Source organism: Mirounga angustirostris, unplaced genomic scaffold, assembly GCF_029215605.1.
Source record: "Mirounga angustirostris isolate CCGP_5_RB_7025 unplaced genomic scaffold, mMirAng1.0.hap1 SCAF_1, whole genome shotgun sequence".
Classification (NCBI taxonomy): Eukaryota; Metazoa; Chordata; class Mammalia; order Carnivora; family Phocidae; genus Mirounga; species Mirounga angustirostris.
The window spans coordinates 148,432,352-148,445,395 of record NW_026991709.1 but is presented as its reverse complement, the minus strand read 5'-3'; the positions used below and the strand labels follow the sequence as shown (position 1 = coordinate 148,445,395).

Sequence of the window (13,044 nt, the reverse complement as noted above, 5' to 3'; positions counted from 1 at the left end):
GTAAGAATTTTATTCCACCGTGATTCTTAGGTGCAAGGGGCTTCATGTTATTTTGCACCTACGAGTTTGACAGTTTTCGCTCTTGTGCTCAGGTCTTCCATCTGTTTAGAGATTGTTTTTATATATGGTGTAAGGTCAGAGTCTAACTTCACCCTTTTGCATGGGAATATCCAGTTTTCCCAGCACCATATTTTGAAAAGGTGTTATTTTTCAACATCAAATCAAAGCAGCTGAGTCCACTGGAGAACTTCTACCTCCCCCAGCTGGGATACTCTCCAGAATGCCACCCCAAACCCACCACCTCCGAGGCTTATCTGAGGAACGGGGAGCGCCTTTCCCTATCCCAGGTAGCCTGGCTCTCTGATTTTCAGTCCATGTTGTCTGCTCACGGCTAATATGCTCCTTACCCAAGCCTATGGATTCACGGAGAATAGCTGCTGTCTCAGGAACAGCAGAGTTGAGGTGGGGGAGGAGTCTTTAGTAAGGCTGGGAACGGGGACTAAAGTCCTGTCTCCTTAGGCGGATCAAAGGTCTCTCTCTGGGCAGCCCCCTCCATCACCTCCTCCTCTCCCCAGTCCTGTGTTGAGGAGTCCTTCTCATCTCCATCTTGCCTCATCCTCCTCCCCTCAAAGGAACTCACCCCTCCAGGCCCCCCTCCCTCCTACCCACCCTAGTCCCCACAATAAACTAAAGGGGTGGCTCCCAGACCAGCAGCCTCAGCATCACTGGAGAACTTGTTAGAAATGCAGATTCTTGGGTTCTCCCCAGACCCACTAAGTCAAGAACTCCGGCCGTGGGGCCCCGGCAACGTGTCTTCCACCAGCCCTCCAGTGGATTCGGATTTGCGAAGGGGCTTGGGCCCCACTGAGCTAAGGCCTTGGGAAGCAAAACCCAAGAAAGGGGATTGTCTTCAAGTACAGGTCTTGAACACTCTCGTTTGTCTAACCTGGAAGACTTTTGAATGGAGATCTGTGGATTAAAAATCTGAGCAGTGAGTTCTGGGTCAAAGGATTTTGACAGATACTGCCAAATCGCCCTCCCTAAAAGTTGCCCCAATTTCACTCTCCAGGGTATCTAAGCAAGCCTGTTTCCCAACTCTCTCCCTGGCACTGGGTGTGATCACACGTACTGATCTCTGCAGGTCTGACAGGAGAAACAAAGAAGATGCCTTAGTGTTTTCGTTGGCATTTCTCTAGTTATGAGTGAAGTTGAGACTTTTTTAAGCCACTTGATTTCTCTCCAAACTGCTGGTTTATGTTCTTTACATATTTCATATAGGGCTAAATCTTTGAAGATTAAGGAGATGAGCCCTTCTGTCTGTCACGCATGATGCACTCATTCCCGCTTTGTTTTCTACCTTGGTTTATAGTATATTTTACACAGTTTTAAATTTTTAAGTATTTAGGGATCAAAATTTCTTAAGTATTTAGGGATCCTGAGTTTAGTGTGTTCCATTATTATCTTATTATTATAAATTCACCTATTCTTTTCTCTAGAGATTTATGGTCTATTTTTAATATGTAAATCCTTTATCCATTTGGAATTTATTTTGACTTAAGGAATGGAATAGTGTGCCCACTTTATTTTTTCCCCAAATAATTAGCTAATTTTTCAGCCACCTTTTTCTCCTAATTTAAATGTTACCTTAAACAGATAAAATATCTGGTTTTCTATTCTGGTCCACTGGGTTGTCTGTTTCATCTCTGGGTACCAAATTGCTTTACAAATTATAAAATTTCATAATGTGTTTTGTCATCTGATAGGTCTAGCCCCACCGTATTACTTTTCTTTTCCAGGACATTCCTGGCTCATTTGCCTTTTTGAGCTTCATGTCATTTTTTGGACAAGTTCCCCACCTGACAAACAAACAGACAAAAATACAGTGAATCACATTGACCAAAAAAAAAAAACAACAAACAAACCAAAAAACACATTGAATTCATAGATTAATGGAGCACTGACATTTTTATAATATTGAGTTCTTTCTATTCAAAAGCACAGGATAGAAATTTCCCTCTCTAATTTTAATATTATCTTTATAAAGGCCCTTAGATGTCTTTAAAATATTTTTCTAAATATTTTATCTCTTTTATTGTAACTGCAATTTCTTCTTATTATATTTTCTGACAAGTTGTATTTTTTTAATGTAAAGGATGTTTTGCATATTAACCTTGGAAAGTGCCATTATCCAAATTCCCTCCTTTTTTTTTTTTTAAGATTTTATTTATTTTTTTTTGTCAGAGAGAGAGAGAGCACAAGCAGGGGGAGCAGCAGGCAGAGGGAGAAGCAGGCTCCCTGCTGAGCAAGGAGCCCGATGTGAGGTTTGACCCCAGGATCCTGGGATCATGACCTGAGCTGAAGGCTGATGTTTAACCGACTGAGCTACCCAGGTGTCTCTATACTAAATTTTCTTATTGTCTCTAACAGTTGTGCATTTATACATTTATACATAATTTTGCTAGTCTGTTAAGGTTTGGTTGTTTTAAGCAAGGATGGTTGTGGGATATTTGTCAAATGTCTTTTTGGCATCTATTAAGATATTATATAGTTCTCCTTTGATCTGTTAATATGTTCTATTTTATTAGAGATTCCCTAATATTATTGAACCATTTGCATTACTAGGACGAACTTACTTGGATATGATGGATGATTCTTTTGAGATATTGTTGATTTGTATTTGCTAATATTTTGAGGTTCTGGGGGTTTTTTGCCTCTCAAGTTCAATCATATTTAATTACCGTTCAGATTCTCCACGTTCCCTCTTACCATTTGTTTTCTTGATAGGTCATGAGCTGATGGGGTCGATTTAAATGTCCTCTTGTGCTTGATCCAATTTCTACCTGCATTATCTGTATATTGTTATTCTGAACTGTCATATCTTATTCTTGACTTTGAAGCTATAGAGATTTATTATAGAGGTGCATAGAGATTTCTAAAAACTAGATTCTTAATGTGGGTACTGCTCTCTCTACCGTTCAGCTTCCTTGCGCCTCATTTAACAGTTTCATTTTTAATTTAACCCTGGCTGATGGTAACTGAAGCCTAAGCCCAGTATTTTCTTGTATAACTTGGTTTATATTAAATTTTTAATTTTCCTAAGTTATTTTGGTAAAGATACATCTCTTCTATGCAACATACAATAGGAGATCATTTTACAATTCAACGTGAGAGTCTTTTTTCTATTATAAGGATGGGTTTATCTACTTACATTTGTTGATATAACTGATATATTAGTTTTAATTCTGTCATCTTATCTCTGTTATGTTTTCCATTTTAATACTTCCTCTGTTTTCTGTTTTACCATGTGTATTTTTTTGTCTTCTTTGATATGCATGTGTGTGCGCACATGTGTTTGTATTTTTGTCTGATGATTTGAAAGTTTACAGTCTGTTTCTGATTTTTCTAGTGGTTGCCTGTATATTGATTTATTTCTCTGCCAAGAGAAGAAAATCTTCAAATGTAAGGCAAAGAGTCATTTTCTCAAAGGCTGAGCCTTGACACCACAGTTCTGTCTTCAAATTTTTGGTATCTTAGCCTCGACATGAAAAATGGTTGTAGTCTCACCCTGAAGCCAAAGGTTCAGGGTAATCAAGGCATTGAGCATGCGGCTGAGCTGCTGCTTGAGCTAGTCACGGACAGCCGAGCGCTGCTGGTGCCACAGAGACAGGCTGTACGTCGTGTCTTATTTCAGAGCCTCACGTGAAGATCTTTCCCCACCAGCCAGTGTACTTTGTTCAACAGTGTCTTGTACTTGCTGTCCATTTCTCTGCACAGTATCTGAAGAGACGTAGTCAGAGAGGCCATGAATTGAGTGCATTGACTCTTCTTGCTACTTGTTTTCACACATACCGAGATCAGGAGCCAGATTGTTGCCTGACAGCTGGTCTTTGTGAATACAGTGGTGTGTGTTGGTGTTCTGATGCAAGGGGGGTGTGTGTGTGTGTATGTGTGTGTTTTCTTTTAAATCTGTGAACTGATGCTGGTAGATCAGTCAGCATACCAACAGATAAAAGTGCACTCAGAAGAGGATGATTTTAGGAAAGCTTGTTTACAAGGACTATTTACAAACATGTAGGTGTAGGAGCACCTCCCTCGGGGGATGTTGCAATAGCTGGACGGCACAGCAGAGCTGTTACCATCAACAGGCCTGAAGGGAAAGGGGATGGTCACCAGAAAGGAGAGAACTGAGCAGAGGAGGCTGGCTAACTTGGGAGGCCCAGTGCCCCCCACCCTCCCTGCTGAAGAACCGTATCCAACACAGGAAGACTCACAGGCAGGGAACCAAGGGGCTAAATGCCCATTTTCACTCTCTTCCCTCTCCTTTTCCTGCTGGGTCCCCATAGCTGACCCCAGCTGGAAGCCAGAAGCTCATTCATTTCATCTTACAAGAAATTTAGTGATAAATAGAACAAAGAGTCATCGCTTAGGCTTCCCTCATGTTTTTCTGAAAATATGTGGAGAGCTGATACATCAGGGGTACACCCATTAGGAATGCTTTCGATTACCAGTACCAAAGAATCCAAGTTACAGTGGCTTTAAACATAGAGGGGTTTACTTCTGTACTGTAACAGGAAGGCTGGATGTAGGCAGCCACTGACATTCAGTAATGTCATTGCTGATGTCTCTAGAATTTTCTCAGCCTTTACCTTGTGCTGGTTGCTTCATATCTGCAAGACGACGGCCCAGCACCAGGCATCATGACCACAGTTAAGTTAGGAAAACGGGGAAAAGGGGTACCAGCATGTATGCCCATTTGATTCAAAACAAAAACAAAAACTTTCATAGATATACCCTCAGCAGACTTCAAAGCATATTTCATTGGCCAGAACTGATTTTATGGTCTCTTATAGCAGCCAGGGAGATTGGGAAAGTGGGAAATGGGCTGGTCGTGATGGATTTAGACTACTTGTAATTAACTGCCTGAGATTGGAGATGTTGGTGCATGGATCAAAATCAGGAATCTGTTATCAGGAAAAGAAGGGATGGAATAAATTCTGGATCAACAATGAACAAGGCTTACCACAAGTGGTTTTATTCAACAATAAAGCCAATTGTCTGCCAGCACTTACTCAGGACAGAAATTGCTCTTTCACACTATGTGCTATTGATTTTATGTGACATCTGAAAGTGTTGTTTGATTAAGTAATTTTGCCCAAAGCTTGCTCTGCTTTTCTCCAGTAGCCTATGATTTAATTTATAAGCCACGGTTTGAATCGTGTGTTGGTTTTCGCTTTAAGTTAGATAACTTTAATGGTGCTTCTCTGGTTTTGATCTTTTCTCTGTCTTTAGTGGCAAAATGCATCATTATCACACAGACATGATTATTTCACCCATATTCTGGAAGGATTTGATTGGTTTTCTACCTAGCTTGCAGGGCCTGATGTGAAGATGATGCAAATGTCTCAGTGGGCCTCGTGCCACTATTTGACAAAGTTTCATAATAGACAATGCCTCAGGGAAGAGGAAATGCATTACCAGCTAACAAAATCCTACTTTCAGATATCCATTCCCACATCTGTCTTTCTGATTCACACTTTTTTTTCCACTTATGTAAAATCATCTTCTTCTACACACTCATCTACCCTGGTATATATGATCGCATTTGATGTTGCACAGTTTTGTTACTATTTCCAATACTCCTTTTTTGCTTTAACAAACCTCTTTTGAACTACTGTTTCACCTTTATGATTTGGGGTCCCACTACCATAGCGTAGTTAACAACAAAATGGAAATATGACGAATGTAAACAATAACATGAATGTGGTTGAAAATATCTTAGCAGGGGCTCCTGGGTGGCTCAGATGGTTAAGCGTCTGCCTTCGGCTCAGGTCATGATCCCAGGGTCCTGGAATCAAGCCCCGCATCGGGCTCCCTGCTCGGCGGGAAGCCTGCTTCTCCCTCTCCCACTCCCCCTGCTTGTGTTCCTTCTCTCGCTGTCTCTCTCTCTGTCAAATAAATAAAATCTTAAAAAAAAAAAAATCTTAGCAAGTTGAACTACAGTTAATGTCACTCTCTTTACTAAATATGAGCTGAATCGAACTGGCCAAATAAGTTCTGGTGGCACAGGGGCACCGACCAAACAGTGATGATCGTTGCAAGGTAATGGATTTGTACGGAAATCATCACTTACCTCACATTTTTTAAAAAGATTTATTTAGGGGCCGGGGGGGAAAAAAAAGATTTATTTATTTATTTGAATGAAGGGTGGAGGGGCAGAAGGAGAGGGAGAGAATCTCGAGCAGACTCCCTGCTGAGTGTGGAGCATGATGCAAGGCTCAATCTCAGGAAGCTGAGATCATGACCTGAACCGAAATCAAGAGGCAACCGCTTAACCGACTGAGCTACCCAGGCGCCCCACTTATCTCACACTGATGAAATGTACATAAACAAAATTGCTTGTCAGTGTGGCAGACTCTGCCACACCCTCCTCGTGTCCGGTGGCACTCCCAATTCCCACACGTGCTCACGGCGTCTCACTGCAAACACATGCTGAACCTGGGGTATTTCTCTGGTCACAGGATGGTGCTCAACTGGCATGCAGGGCAGGCTGGGAGTGCCAGGGAGCTAACGCCCCAGATGCAGCCCTTTACCCGAGCGGACTAGGGTGGGGCTCTCCGAGGCATGTTGCACACAGCATCCCAGAGGCCCCAGTGGGGCTGAGCCTCAGTTGCCCACAGCAGCAAACACGCATCAACACACCGTGTGGTGGTTTCCTTCCCTTCCCTACCTCCTGGTCTCTCCATTGTCCTTCATGGGATCACTTCCCAAGTGAAACACTTCTACTCACATCTTTGTCTCAGGGTCCGCTTCTCGGGGAAATGAGCCCAAGGTCGTTTTTTTTCTCTCAAATTCCCTGCTGGCCATGAGACTCATGAGCCCCACTTTAGGAAGGGCTTCTCTAGACGACTCTGCTGATTTTACAAATGCCTGAGGCCCAGAGCCGAGGGTCATTCTGTAGTCACAGGCAGGCCCAGTCCCCTGTGATGGAACCAGTGCAGGAGAAGGCCTGGAGGCCTTTAGGGGCTGCATTAGAGGGTCTGACCCGAACTCCTGATGTGACACACAGGGACCTTGAGGAATAAGGGATGGGGCGGCTGAGGGGCTGGGCCTGACCGCTCTGCACCTCCACATTCCCGAGCCCCTCCCAGCTTGTGGTCCAGTTCCTGCTTCCTGGCCCCCACCACTGAAATGGAGGTTTTTCTGGGTCTTTCTTTCCTGGGTCTTTCCTGAAGAAGTCCTCCCCAAATATCCCATACATACACATACATGCGTCTCTCTGGGATCCCAGCTCTGTGGATCTCAAAGATACTGTGGGATGGATTCATGTCCACAGCAGAAGGGGAAACATTTTTCTCTGTTTTTTCCCCCCCTGTTGCGACCCTGTCAACCATTTCCAGAAGAAGAAACTGGCTTCTCGCCCAGCTTTCTAAATAATATGATCTATTCCCAGTGCCCAACCCACAGACCTTTTCTTATTTCCATTTGACAGACTGGGACATCTAAGACCAAGACAGAAATTATATCATGAGCCCATGATCTGACTCTCAGACAGTGATTTGCCATTCCATCTTCACAGCAGGCTTGCGAGGGAGTCTCTTTAAGCCACAAACTTACCCTCATGGTCACCCACAACCCCAGGATGAATAGAAGCTGTTGGGGTCATGGTTCAGCTGGTAAGACCACCTGCCCTCCTGGCTGTGCCCTTTCCAGGTCCTTCACCTTGGTTTCTATGGGACCAACAGGGGTGTCATCCAGTGCAGCACAAATGTCCAGGGTCAGCCCCTGCAAGAAGAAATTCACTTCTATAACATTTACTAACTCTGTAGCAAACAGGGACCTAGGTTCACTTGGGGAGCAGTGAGGGAGAGGGATCTTAATGAATCCAATGGATCCCTGCCCTCCCACAGAGAGCTCATAGGCTAAGAAGTGGGATAATTCACTTATGAGAAGCTAGAGTATCCTAAGGACCACAATAGTAACAGTTGTGATGGTTTAAAAACATGTCCATAAGTTCTTTCACACTCTTCTTATCCAAAGGGGGAATCTAATTCCTCTCCCCTTAAGTATGGGTCCGCCTTGGTGACTTGCTTCTCATGACTACAAGGTGGAGGAAGTGATACTGTGTGATTTCCAAGGTAAGTTAGAAAAAGGGATATAGCTACTGCCTGGCTGTTTCCTGGGACCCTCACCCTTGAAAACCCAGTCACGGGACTCCAAGGAAGCCTGGATTACTTGAGAAACCATATGTGGGTGTTCTGATCGGCTCCAGCTAAGGCTCCTGACAGCCAGCTTTAAATACTACATATAGAAGTGGACATGGCTTCAGATGATCCCAGCCTTTGTGCCTCTCCAGTTATGGGCCATCTTTACTAAGTCCCTGCCATCTTACAGATTCATGAGCAAAATAAATGCGTATTAAGCCACCAAATCTTGAGGGTGGTTTGTTATGCAGCAATAGATAACTGGGTCTGTACTAAACTGTATTGTACATTTACTAGAAGCCAAACATTGTGCTAAACACATTACAGAGTTATATTCACATTGAATCCTCCAGACCATCCTATTGGGTAGATACTATGGGAATCTCCATATTGTGGAGGAGTGAAGCTCGGAGTGATCACATGACTTACCGTAATCATAGAGCTTATAAGTGGCAGAACCAACCCCCAAGGCAGTAGTGTGCTGATAAATGTTCACCAACCAGTGAGGGGTGGGAGTTGGGGGGCGGGGGGGCCAGGGAATCAAGACCTGCAGTGTTTGCCAATTTCCACAGTGTAAATTCTCCCACCATGGCTGATTTCAAGCTAACAGCACCTCAAGAGAAGTTGGGAAGAGATGGGCACACTCCAGGCAGCACTCCAGGCAGCTCTCCAGGAGGTTTGGGCCAGCTCCGGTGCACCACTGGGTGGAGGCCGCCAACACCAGGAACCGTGTCCTGAGATGCCAGGGACTGTAGTGAGCACTGGTCAGGGGAGTCTTCTTGAAATGTAGGTAGAGCTGTGGAAAAGTCCTTTGGGGCATTCGTGCATGCCGTTTACCAAACTGTGCCAGACACTATTGTAGTCACTGATCATTAGTGTCATGTAACACAGACAAGGTCTCTGGAATTTTCTTTTCAGCAGGACAGAGACCGAGAGACTCAAAGGCATAGGGCATATTGAGAAATTGCAGTTATTCTAGGAGTGGCAGATGGAGAAGGAAGTGGAGCCCAGACTTAGCATGTCCCAGCCAGTGCCCAGGAGGGGAGATGGGCTGGCGTCTCCCTTCCTACTTCTGCTCCTCCCCTTTGGGGAAACCCTGAGTCCAAAAAGTCTCAAGTCTATTAGACTAGGAGTACCCCCTCCCAGCCCAAGGAGGCAGCTCCAGGAAAAGGAGGGGACATGGGCTTCCCAATGCTACCTCCACCAGCCTCCCTCCCATAGCCATCCCTCCAGGTGTTAGAAGTTTCCTGAAGTTGGCCTTGAGGCTCCTCAGGCTGGGTCCCTGTCCCCAGGATCTGCGATAGGGATAAGAATCAGTGCACAATCCTGAAGTAATATCCACTTGGAGCTGATTCTTAACTAGAAGGAAAAAAAAAATGCTTCTAATCCAAAGGATTCTGTGCTCAGCAGGGAAGAAATACCTTGTCCAAGCACAGCTTCAGCAGAGAGAGAATTATGAGGAATCACTCTCTTCCAAGATGACTACATCCAACTGGTGTGATTTCTTCCAAGGAAGGGGATTTATTTATTTTTTTAATATACAAGATTGAAAATACTTAAAGCATGACATGTACAATTATTAAAAAGTTACTGAAATGTGAAGAATTAAGTTTTCCTGAAGTCTTGGATTGTGCAGAGTGGGGGTAGGGCAAGTCACTGAGGGGATCACAGTGCAAACAGAACATAGTTTAAACCAGATTTCCGAGGTCACTGCTCCTAAAGGCGGTGGCTGGACTGACACAGGGAGGAGATCCTTCCAGCAACACTCTCCTCAGCCCCGCCCCTCCCAGGCTCCAGTGGGTTCTCTTCAAGTCCCAGTGCTACCCCAAGACTGTCTTCCAGTTTATTAGGAAAAACTATGGATCTGCTCTTTCTATAAAATTGTCTCTCTCCTGCCATGGGAGAATCTTTAAAAAAATGAACAAACAATTTTTTCTTCCATTTGATAAAATTCACACATGTACTTTGTTAAAAATATCCAAAATGGGGGGCTCCTGGGTGGCTCAGTCAGTTAAGTGTCTGCCTTTGGCTCAGGTCATGATCCCAGGGTCCTGGGATGGAGCCCCCACATCCACATCCGGCTCCTCCCTGCTTGTGCTCTCAGTCAAATAAAGAAAATAAAATCTTAAAAAAAAAATAAAAATAAATAAAAACTAAAAACCTTTTTTTAAGAAATACCCAAAATGAAAGAAAATAAAAAGTTGGGCCTCATTCTGTCTACCCTCAGTCTCTGCTAGAGGCACTATTACTAGGGCTTTTTCTTTTTGTCTTTTTCTAGAAGCAGTCTATGTACATGATACACACCCCCCCACACACAGACATATATATCCCTCATCCTGCTTGACCTGTTGGGAGCATATATCCCAGCCCTTCTGCTCTCCCTCCCTCCCTCCCTCCTTCTCTCCTACTCCACACAGTGGTGCCACTAGGCCTTGAACATGGGCATGGCTCTCCTTGTTCTCGCGTCTCAATCAATGCAGCTTTGGAAGATCCTTTCATGGGTCTATTTTATTTCTCAATCTCTAAATATCAGAGGGCTCCAGGGCAGCGACCTTTGCCTCTTTTCTACCTACATTCACTCCCTAAGCAGCACCTTCTCCAGCCCCCCCGCCTTGCAGAGCACCCTCACCTGAGCTGGGTTCTCTCATTCTTCCACTTGCTGCCCCAGACCCACTCTCCACCCTTCTCCTCCCAGCTCTGCGCCCGGGGACTGACCTTTCTGGCTTTCCATGGGGTTTGACCGCTGGCCAAGACAGACAGGAGTTCAGGGGGAGGAGAGTGAGGTCAGGATGTCTGTTTTCCATGTAGGGTTGCCAGGGACGAGCTACACTCCTCTGCCGAAGCGCTCCACTCCTGTCAGCCTGCAACATCCAAACTTGGATCTCAAAAATAAGTCCCCTTTCCTTGGAGGAAATCACACAAGTTTGGATATTGTCCTCTCCACTTCACTCTCTGTCTGTCCCCAAGTACCGGCAACCCTCACCCTTCCCGCAACAGAACTATGGATGGTCAAGTCCCCATCGCTACTAGCTTGGGGGGGGGGGTAGTCCTACTTTGTCCTAGTGGTTTCTCTGCACCCTGCTACCCTCTGTGAAAGGCCCTTTCATTAAACCCTCCTCAAATTTCTCAATCCAAGTGCACCAGCTGTTTCCGTCTGGAAACATCTGTGCTACAAATTCCGAATAATTCTGAGATTTCTATCACCCCTGAACTCCTGACCCACGTAAGTAGCTCAGACTACTGATCCCTCACCCCGCTGGCTGAAAGGCCGGCTCCTCGCAGTCTTCCCCACCCTGGTAAATGGTAACTTCATGCTTGTAGGTGCTGGTACTCTTACTCTTTCCCAGTCACGTCTGGTCTATCAGCAAACAGTGCTGCCACGAGCCACCTAAGGAATTTATCCTTGCAGTCCCGTCCGCAGGACAGCTCCCTACGTGCGTAGGGGTTAGGTTAAAGGGTAGGTTCCTTTGAAATTCTGATTATATTGCCGAGTTGTTCTCCAACCTGGAAGGCCCAGCCCGTTCCTGTCCGCCCCGCCCCCTTCCCCCCTCCCCCCAGCAGTGGGTATCGCTCCTGTTTCCCCACCTCTATCACGCAGTATCAGACTTTTCGATCTTGGTTAACACAGATCGGTATGTTGGTGTCTAACCGGCAATTCTACGGGGTGGGAGAAGCGAAGCCCTCTTCCCGGGGAACGTCCCCGGGGGTCTGCTGGAGCCAAGCGTGCGACCCTGCCCCCCGCCCCCGGCCGGGCGCCCCGCAGACTGCGCCAACGGCTCCACTCGCTCCCTGGTTTTCCGCGCTTTCCTCCCCCGCCCCCCAAGTTTCTGATTCCTGGAACCAGTCTCGGTGACCTCACGCCAGTGACTTCACATCCGGGACCTTCTGGGAATTCTCAGCGGCACTTTTTCGTAAGAAACCTAAACGGGGGAGGCGGGAGGAGGGGGGTGCGACGGAAGGAGGAGTGCGGAGCTTTTGGGGAAGAAGAGAGGGAACCGCAGGGGCAGCTTCCTCCTTCCGACCGGGGGCGGGTGGAGCTGGCCGGGGCGTGTGGCGGAGTTGCGAGGACACGCGAGTCCCCGCCCCCGGCGCCGCCAGCCCGGCGCGCGCGCGCCCCCTCCCCGGGCCGCGGAGCCCAGCCCGGATCGCTACTGGGATGGGACTAGGGCGCGATTCCCCAGGACCCAGGCTGAGCCTCGGCCCGAATTTTCTTCGGGAAGTTAGATGTGCGTCTAACATGGCAGCTCTGCCACAGGTGGGGTGCAGGTATCAAGAAGGAGAAGACGCAGGTGGAGGTGATTATGGACTTGCAGGTACTAACAGTACGGCGGGAGAGAGATGCACGAAGCCAAAAGGTTACAGTCGGGTTTTCCAAGCTCCAAAACTGCATAAGATTGAGAGGTCAAAGAAGGACACTCCTGATGGCTTTTGCTTTCTTGAAGAGGTTGCCTCAGAGCTGAGTCTTCCTCCAAAATAGATTTTACAACTGTGGTGGTATAAAGACGAATATGGTAATGTTAAGTATTGAGACAATTTCTTCTACCTAAAAATTCCTTTTTAAAAAAATTATTTATTTATTTATTTGACAGAGACACAGCGAGAGAGGGAACACAAGCAGGGGGAGTGGGAGAGGGAGAAGCAGGCTTCCTGCGGAGCAGGGAGCCCGATGCAGGGCTCGATCCCAGGACCCCGGGACCATGACCCCAGCGGAAGGCAGACACTTAAGGCTGAGCCACCCAGCCGCCCCTAAAGATTCCTTTTTTTCCCTTCTGATGTTATTAGAAGTTACCACATTTTCACGGGCCCTTGAAAGTATTGTGGGCCCCAGGCCCCCTGCCTGCTG

General features: G+C 46.2%; 1 long non-coding RNA gene across 1 annotated transcript; it reads right to left on the bottom strand.

Annotated features, from left to right (window-relative positions):
- Window positions 1–6,171: 6,171 nt before the first annotated feature.
- On the bottom strand, window positions 6,172–11,724 carry LOC123863934 (uncharacterized). The gene is made up of 4 exons (XR_010411114.1): window positions 11,454–11,724; window positions 10,917–11,062; window positions 8,815–9,010; window positions 6,172–7,782 (listed from the first exon to the last, which is right to left on the bottom strand). It is a non-coding gene; the product is annotated as an uncharacterized LOC123863934 (long non-coding RNA).
- Between the last annotated feature and the right edge of the window lie 1,320 nt (window positions 11,725–13,044).